Here is a 9,442-nt window from a genome sequence, read left to right as displayed (position 1 = left end):
TCTCGTGGGATTCAGTGCCAGGCTTATGTAGAGCTTACCAGATTTCCTTACTTCACCTCTTCGTGACCTCTTCGGGTAAACTCGGAAATCATTCCGCATGAGTGAAACTGTGAGTTATGTCACTGTAAAACATTAGTCACAATTTTATGTGTCCCGGAAAACGTGAAAAACAGCGTGTTTTTTTATCCTGGTAAAATAGATAATGAAAAACCTCCAAATGAGATAATCGGCCGAAAGTTAAAGATTTTGGCAACCATTGTTGTATTTGACATTCGGAGCAAAAGTCAACATGTGGCTCTGTAGGTCGCCCACCCGCGGCGTTAATCACCGCCTGCTCTTGTTCGCGTCACGCCCACCGTACGCTTGTACACACTACTGTTTATTTGTTAGCGAGCGGAGAAAACCGTAGCCTGAGTATCATCATCCTCCGTAGTAACCACTGGCTAACGACTTTCGCTTGCTAACCACGGAAAGCGAAAGTCGTTAGCCAGCAGTTTACTACCGTAACGGAGGATGATACAGGCTAAGAAAATCGAGCGGACGGCGTGCCAATGCGAGCGCGGCTCTGCGGGGCGGGTTGTAAACGGGCCTGCGAGCGCCGGGACCAGCGCGGCAGTGTTGTGTAGGGTGGTAAAACGGGTCAATGGTCGCCTGACAACTAAAGACATTTGAATGAGTTTTTGTCGAAAAAGAACATCCGTCTCGGCAGTATTATCCTCGGTACTTCTCGCCGAAATCTGTCTCCATTTTCGCCGCGTGCGTCCTCCTGCGGTAAATACCGGAAGTTACGTACTCCAGGCGGATTTGTAAGGGAACATCCCGTAATATAGAACTCTGGAACATCATGTTGTATGTGTTATAAACTAAGAAACAATGTGTTTACTATATCAGCACCTTTTTTTCTGCTTTCATTCTCCACATTGTGAGATCAGTGGAGTCAGTCCATGCCAAGGTAATAATAGCACCTCCCCTCCGGCGCTGCGCGGGAAGGCAATAAATAATCCCTCTATCTGTCAGAAAAACTCCCCTGGCATTTACTGCCTGCGCAGTATAACTGTTTCTCTCAAAGGGTGAAAAAAAAACTTGTGATAAAAAGTTTTGGGGAGTAACAAACACATGAAATCATTTCTTATTCGTGGTTATCAAAGTATGTGAGAAACGTGACGTGACCTTATTTCCCACTATTTGGAGAACTATAAAAAACACTTCTAAATCTTTATTTCAAAAACAGGCCTAATCAATCTACTTCTGAATTATGAACAACAGTGTAGCGTTTGTGTTCAATAAATTGAATAATGGTCAGACTCAGAGGTAAGTGGTATTGATATCATATTTGTCAATTATGCCATTATTGCAAGATTTTATAAGGCGCCAATCCATTCTTCATAGAGGTGTCTGAGAGAGAGCATATGTTGACTGTACATTTCCAACATATAATAATATTTTCAGCTGGAGCCAAACGTCTGCTTGGGGAGTACATGTCCAGCGGCAAACCGCTGTCTTCACAACAGACTCAGTGGGGGGTAAATGTGCTATGGAAGTCTTGAAGGGAACGTACGATAATAACGCCCGTGCAGGGGGGGGGGATCCTTTGAATCCTTGATTCCAAAGTGAAACGACAACATTTGTAGTATTACGGACGGGCGAAACTGTTGAATCATTGTCCGTCTTGGACGAGATAAGGCCATGGAAACTTTTTCCTCTTCACATGTGCAGAGACCCCGACGCACCAGACGCACCTCCTTCCACAACAATCGTGTCCGAACTGTCCCTTACTGATTGAATGATTCGCAAGTCCACATGGGCTACGTTCGCGCCAGGCCTGCTTCGCGCGTTTTCAGTCTAGATATAAACAAAGAAGAGCTAGAACTCTTCAGTATGAAGTAACGAATTGAGACTAGATACATATAGAAGGAGAAGCGTACAATAAACGTTATCCAAACAGCAATTAATGGTTTCAGTAATTCAATGTCTATGATTTTACGAAAAGGTGCAAAAAAATTAGCCTGATCGCTCGGAATTTCTAATTACAACAAGCAGAACGTGTCTATATTTCAGCAATGCCGACTGACCCCATGCATATGCATGTTCCCACTTTTTATAAACCACCGTCGTTTGAGCTTTACTATAGTAGTTACCAGCTTTTCTCATGTGTGGTTTTATCTCAGATGAAACATCGTTAACGTTGTTTCATTCAATATTCACGCCTAGGGCAGATCTAGAAATGTTCAGTCAGTGAGTGTGGCCGCCGTTCTTCCACCATGAATCAGTCTTTTACTGAATCTTAGCATTTTGCGACAAGCGCTCACCACGCACGGTGGAAATCGGTGGCAAAAATAATTTATGCCCTCCCCCCTACTCCGTAAAACAAAAAATTAAAATCTTACTCACTGGTTCGCAGATGACCCATGCAGCTTCGTAGTCCCACACTTTCTTTGGTCACAAATGGCCGTAGTATTATCCCTCTGTACCCCAATGGTGGACTTTAGAACAGAAATTCTCCACCATAGTTCAAGTCGACTAGCTTCTGCGTGTGTCCCTCCAGTTACGCGCCAGTTTTTGTCCCATATGGATGGTCTAGTCCCCAGGGGGGAGACATAAACAGACAAGACAGGAAGAGGGCGGCCCGGACCTACTCTCCAAGCAGAGGCTAGGCTCCGGCTGTTTGTGAAGTTTTGTTACTCGTTTATATCGGGCTTTCTATATTGTACTTTTTCTTGATGTCTCCCGGCCTATTGTTTAGTCACATAGAAATTCCAAGCTACACGGTGCATAAAGAACAGATGTAAAATTTTCTGATGTTTCTGACATCTTGCATCGGTTTACGCACATGCTCCTACATGTACGTGACCTGTGTCAGACGTCAGGTTGAAGAACTTGACAAATTATGTATCTGTTGAAGAAGTTGCATGAATAAGAGAAACTGCCACTATAACGTTTGACTTCATTACATACTTTTTTCTGAAATAAAAGATGTCCGTGTTTCATTTAAAAAAACGGCTCGCCCATGCTTGCAGTGAAGTAACCAAAGCTCGATATTCTGTTCAGACACGCTTCCGACTGTTTTTCTCGTTGAATAGTTGCTTTTTAGTGGTGTTGGGACAATCAATCCAACGACAGAAGAGAAACGAAAACCACACGTTATTTTCATGTGCCAAAAATGAACCAGTCAGTCTTCTGCCGCGTTGCCGATTTTGAAAGAACGTTCCGGAAAATCTTGCGGCGCCCGTATGTGGTTAACCGTAGTGATTCAGTTTGGAAGCAAACGTGGCCATAAACGTCTTTACTAATCCGTGTATCGTACATTTCTGCGATCTTGTGGATATGATTGTATTGTAAGAATTCAGAGGGGCGAGTAAGAACAGAAAGAAACAAACATGCCGATACCGGGGATCGAACTTGGCCCGGGTCGGCGGATTACAAATCCAACGTCCAAACCACAACACCAAAAGATCTAGAGCCGTTGGCGTGGTTAGTTTGGCAGCGCTTAAACCCCACTGTTACAGTATGTCTAATGTCCACTGTACCAGTATGTATGACGTCAATACCACGAAACAAGCCGGACTCCAATCCAATTGCGTTCACATGGGCGATTCTGGTCAATCGGATTGCTCAGAAATCCACCGAATCCAACTCGCGAGGTGGATTGCAATCCAATCGAAAATGGGCAATCCAATCGGATTAGTTGTGTTCACATGACAAAAATGTAATCCGATTGGGTCATTTTAATCGTCCTCCTTTAACTCACTTTACAAAGATGTTCTGAGTTCGAATCCGTTTTTACTAATGTGGCTCTGTAGGTCGCCCCACCCGCGGCGTTGATCATTACCGCCTGCACTTGTTCGCGTCACGCCCACCGTACGCTTGTACACACTACTGTTTATTTGTTAGCGAGCGGAGAAAATCGTAGAAAATCCAACTCGCGAGGTGGATTGCAATCCAATCTTAGATGTTCTGAGTTCGAATCCGTTTTTACTAATGCCACCGATCTTGTGTCCTTGGGAAATGCACTTCACACTTCTTTCCTAACAGCTTCGGCTAGGGCCAAGGTCTAGGGCCGTCCCTCGGATAGGACGTAATTAGAGGACCCGTGTTTGAGGTGAGCCAAAAGAGTGGTTGAAAACCTATAGTCCTTCGGCCGCATGTCGGGCAATTGCTGTCGTATTAAAGTCACCTGAGTTAGCACCGAAGACGATATAAGTAAATTCATTTAAGTTCGAGTGATTTAAATTTGTGGTTGGGGGAAAATGGAGAGTTCGCGGTGGTTTTGAGTTAGCGGTAGAGCCACCCCGCAAACTTAAATGCATTCACACTACTGTACTGAAGCCACATACAGCAATGTAATGGAAAACCCGGCGCCTCTATGAACCGCCAGTCGGAAGCCGGTCATTGGTTACTCGGCAAGTGTGCTTAAAACGGACAGAACAGTTCACCTTTGACTTTGACAGTGCTGGCGTGATCAACTGACACTGATCTATCTACCCTCTGAATACGTAGTACAGTAATATTTTTCTACCATAGTACTATACAGAATGCGAACTAGAAAATCGTTCATTGTACGTATGTGTGTACGTGTGGCAGTAGCAGGTGCTAGTACCTCAAACATGTCATTATCACAATACAGTGACAATGTATACTACGTACATGTAGCGAGAAGGTGTTGCCGTAGGTAGCGCGAGTAGAAGACATAAGGAAAATGTTCGCGGTGGTTTCAAATTTGCGGTGAGGTTGCCACCGCGAAAACCGCGAACATAAAACTACCGCGAAAGTTTCTACATTTACTATTTGACAACGGTTTTAACTCATAAATACGGAGATTTGTTTCTGATGATAAGGTGGTGTCACACCTGCGTATATTTCCGCATGAAATTCTGTCAATACGCCGGCCGTTCGCCCAACATTTGGAATGTTTTGGAATACATTGAATTATACGTCATCTGGAGTATGAATTACGACTTCAGCGTTCTATTCCGCATGAGGTGCATATGATTTGCATTTGAAGTGCGCAACATAATTTCTTTGCTGCGAATAGCTGCGTCTGAGTTACGTATGATAAGCGTATTCCGGATGCACACAACGTCTGCCGACCGCATGCCTGATGCACCTGGTGCTCAATTACATTCCAATCTCTGTTACGTATACAGTCAAACCTGCCCAAGACGACCATCCGGGGGACCGGAAAGAATCGGTCGATTTGGACAGGTGGTCACTGAGAAGAGTATCAACTCAAAACATGCCCGATGCAAAGTGTAAATGGTTTCCGTTGTGTTTGATGGCAAATAGCAAGCACACTGCACGCACGCAAAGAAGCAAGGTCTTTAATGTCAAATACAACACGCACACTGTAAACTGTAATTTAACCCCAAAATCCGACGCAAACTTGACGATTTCGGCACAACATCGCGCTAGTTATCATAAAAAATCGATGAAAACCTCAATTTTGAAAAATGATGCGGTCGTTATGGGTGCCAATTTGGGCCGGTCGCGGTCGCGTTGGCCAGGTGGTCGTTGAGAAAAGGTCGCTTAATGCTTACGTCAATGGGAAAATAAATCGGGACCGAGAAAAAGCGGTCGAAATGGCCAGGTGGTCGCTGAGAAGAGGTGGTCGCTCGGGCAGGTTTGACTGTACTTTTGTTTGCTAGCATTGCCGATTGAACATTTTGTGTCAGAGGAATAATTTGTCCTACGTATACTTTTGTTTACAAGCAGTGCAAGTAGAACATTGATGAGCAAACAGTGAAGAGATTTATTATTTATTTGAGAAACAGTGAAGCAGTGACACTACACTTTTACAGCAATGTGGGCCATCATTTACAATAAAAGATATATACACTGTTAAGATTGTGTTAGTTTTCACTTTGCCCTTAATGATTCCCTATATCATCTAGGTATGTAATTATAAATCAAATACCCAAACGCTTTGCATGTAAAATTTCGGTGAAAATAAATACACATACACTCCACCAAACATATTCAAGATGTTTACCAAACACTAGGCGTAAAATAAACAATTATGGAACGTTCGCCCTTGATCGCAGAACGAACGATACTAACTGGTGACCTATATATGTGGGCATTCGTTATATGCATGTTCATGGCGTTGCGTCTGCGCTGTAAGTACGCTATGTACTCCTAATACTGCGATATCCGCGTATTACTGCGTATAAAGCGCAAACATATAGCGTCTCCATACCACACTTGACCAACGTGGGACCCATGTATTGCGTATCCATAACGTTTTAGCCACCAAATTGCGTACGAATGATAGTTTTGTTCAAAACTGTCGGGCGTACAGGGCGTATATTTTCGTTTGCCTGCGTACTTGAAACTTTGCAAAAACGATTCAGATGCGTTTGAGGTGCGTCTTGTGCGGCCGCGTATGGAAGAAATTAGCCAAAATGTCAAAATGGAACTCATGCGGCTTGAAAATATACGCAGGTGTGACCCCACTTTTAGGCTACTAGCGTCGTGGCTTTAAGCCCCGGTCACAAAGCGCGTACGATTCCTTGCGATTCCTTCCGATGCGCAGGATAAGCGCAGTGCGTCGTAAGTCGGGGGAGAATCGGAAGCAATGGTTTAAGTATATAAAGCCGTGGTCACAAAGCGCGTAGTGCATCGTACGATGAGGTCATAAGAGCGTGCCTGCGTCAATCGCAGTGGATCATAGTAAATCGGGGAGCGTCGTATGGCGAAAAATAGAGCTGAAATGGATTTTGAACATGTTCAAAATTTCGCTATCGTCGTAAGATTTTATTTGCCCCCATAGCAGAGTTCATTACGGCATTTTTTGTCTACTGATGAGGTTATAGATTTATGATTTTTTAGCATGTTGTGATGGTTTCAGTTTTCCCTGATATTGTCGATATTGACGAAAGGGGGAAATATATCAGTCGCAACTGCCACAGTCGCAACCAGAGAACAGCGCGCCCCGCACAGGTGATGTAGACAATTGTTTGATTGCTTCATGCACGTGAGTTTATGATTAGATCAAATCTCAGCTCTCGTCGGTCTTGGGTCAGTTTACCATAATCGTAATAACCATGGGGACAACTCGAACATAAAGGCAAGCTCTATGAGTCGGAAATATATATGATATAATGCTTATCATTTGATTTTTGTTTGATGGCATCTTTTTGTTGATAGCATATCATGATACGATCTTCGAAAGAGCCTGACACGTAGAGCCGGCAAGCAGGCCGAGATAACCATACCAGCACTCGCGCTTGATTTGAACTTTTGCTTGTAATACTCTTGTTGTCATGGTCTTTTTAAATTTATTTTTACAGTTAAAGATATTATAGGAAGGTATTTAACAGCTATGTCCACATTTTGTTGGTTAAAGAAGCACAAAAGCGGTCAGACGGCTATACAGAAGAGACACAAGTGAAAAATCGTGCGACGCTGGAGAAATTTTGAACACCATCCGATGCGTTGCGATGGCTTGCGATGCTTACGATTTTCTTGCGATGTACTGCGCTCATCGTACGATATGCGGAATAGTCCATCGCAAGGAATCGTACGCGCTTTGTGACCGGGGCTTAACCTTGGTTTAGCTTTACGTTTTCAACACACGTACCCTTCGGACCCAGGAAAATCTTTAAAAACGGTTTTCAGCTCAGAAATGCGGACTGGCAGCTCTTTCTAATAATACCAATTTCTTAAGCTTCAGTAGTTACCCTTGAACCTCAAGACCCTAACTGCCCGGACTTCAACAACAGGGACAACTTAAACTTTAAACAGTCGTAACGTTCGAACGCAGGACTTATTTGAAAACATTTTTTCAGAACTGGAACGGTAATGCTGCTGGAAGTTCGTGCTGATAACAATGTTAGGCTACCCGCATTATAAGTCTTTGCCCTCACCTAGCCCTAGCTATCCGTAGCTTTACCCATATTTGAACAATAAGGAAAACATTAGCTCGTAACGTTTGAACGCAGATCTTGGCAATCATGCGAGCTGAGCGCTTGCTGGGAGACCGCGTGTCTCATAAGAGGGATGATCAATAAGTTCGCGGCCTCCTCCAGATCAGGTACACGAATATTGGGGCATCTTTTGATTATCTACTAAAGCTCAAAATCATTGTGATCATTACTTTAAAGCCGATTCGTTTGGCTTCAGAAGATGTACTGCAGGTGTACGGCGAGTGGCGCTTCTATATGTGTTATCGGTTGTTTTAATACCCCCCTCACATTATATACTATCTTCGTACGTACTTTGCGATCGCAGGAAGGTCGGCTGATTTTAAGATCTTAAGATGGTCTTGCGTATTTTTCGCCCCAAAACTGTCCCCCTCACATATAAGCGAGGCTCGTGTGATCATCTCTGAATCCGTCTATAAGAATGAACCTCCCATGACCTCTTGCACGCGGACAAAGTAACACAAAACGTTCCTCACAGAAATGCAGATATCAATAAATGTGGCTTCTTTTGTTGTTGTAATCTTTTTAACCTATTAATGGAATGCGCGGGCATAATAGAAATGACGAAAGAAAAGAAATTGTGTCACAAAGCCAGCCTATACTGCCACAGGGGCCACAATGTCAGAACTACCCTCACATTCTCAGAAATTCAATATTTGTAAACAAACGAAAGTCGGGCGAACGTCGCCCGAACGTCGCCATTCGATTTGCGCTCGATGATTAGTAACTAGGTCTGTGCTGGATTGACGCACGACTATCGATCGAATGTCGACCGATACCCTTGCGAGGAATGCACGATTTGCACGCGCGATTTGCGACTCGGTAACGAGGTCTGCGATCTCAGAGATCTCCTGCGACTTGTCGCTTATGTTAAGAACATGTTTCGCTGCGCCGCGACCATCGTACGACCCCTGAAAATCGCCGGCGATCCCTAAAAATCGCAAGATGATCGTGAGAACACCGGACGTCTAACTCACGAAAATGTCATTTAGAGCTCGTAGACTAGTCTTCCGATCGATTTTCGCCTAATGTGAGAGGGAATAAAGACGTTATATTCATCGCTAAAAAGTAATAAAAATCACAAAAGATTGTATTTTCAAATTGCCGTTGTCCAGTTGTCTATTCAGTGCGTTTGATTGAAAATATTTACGAACGAGTCGAAACAACCCACCATTTATTCTATCCTATTTAGCGACAGCAATTGCACACTTTAACGAAGAATGGGTGAAATAGTGCTTTTACATGTTGCTGTGTCCACCTGCGTGATCACCAACACTATTACTCGGCAAGATTTTAAACAGGACAAACTTCTATACAACTACAACTTCCTCAGAATCATTTCATCGTGCTAGAAAACAACTCAAAATAAAAGTCCTCCCTATGTAAACCGCAGTTGCTAAATGGCTCCGAGGCTACGCGTATCATACTAAGATCTAAACGAAGGTAAACATGGGTTACAGCAATGCGCAACAACAACAAATTACGAACATACAGATTACTTAAGACTACTTACAACGACGAGA

Source organism: Branchiostoma floridae, chromosome 4 (assembly GCF_000003815.2).
Source record: "Branchiostoma floridae strain S238N-H82 chromosome 4, Bfl_VNyyK, whole genome shotgun sequence".
In the NCBI taxonomy this organism is placed as follows: Eukaryota; Metazoa; Chordata; class Leptocardii; order Amphioxiformes; family Branchiostomatidae; genus Branchiostoma; species Branchiostoma floridae.
This window is presented reverse-complemented; position numbering follows the sequence as displayed.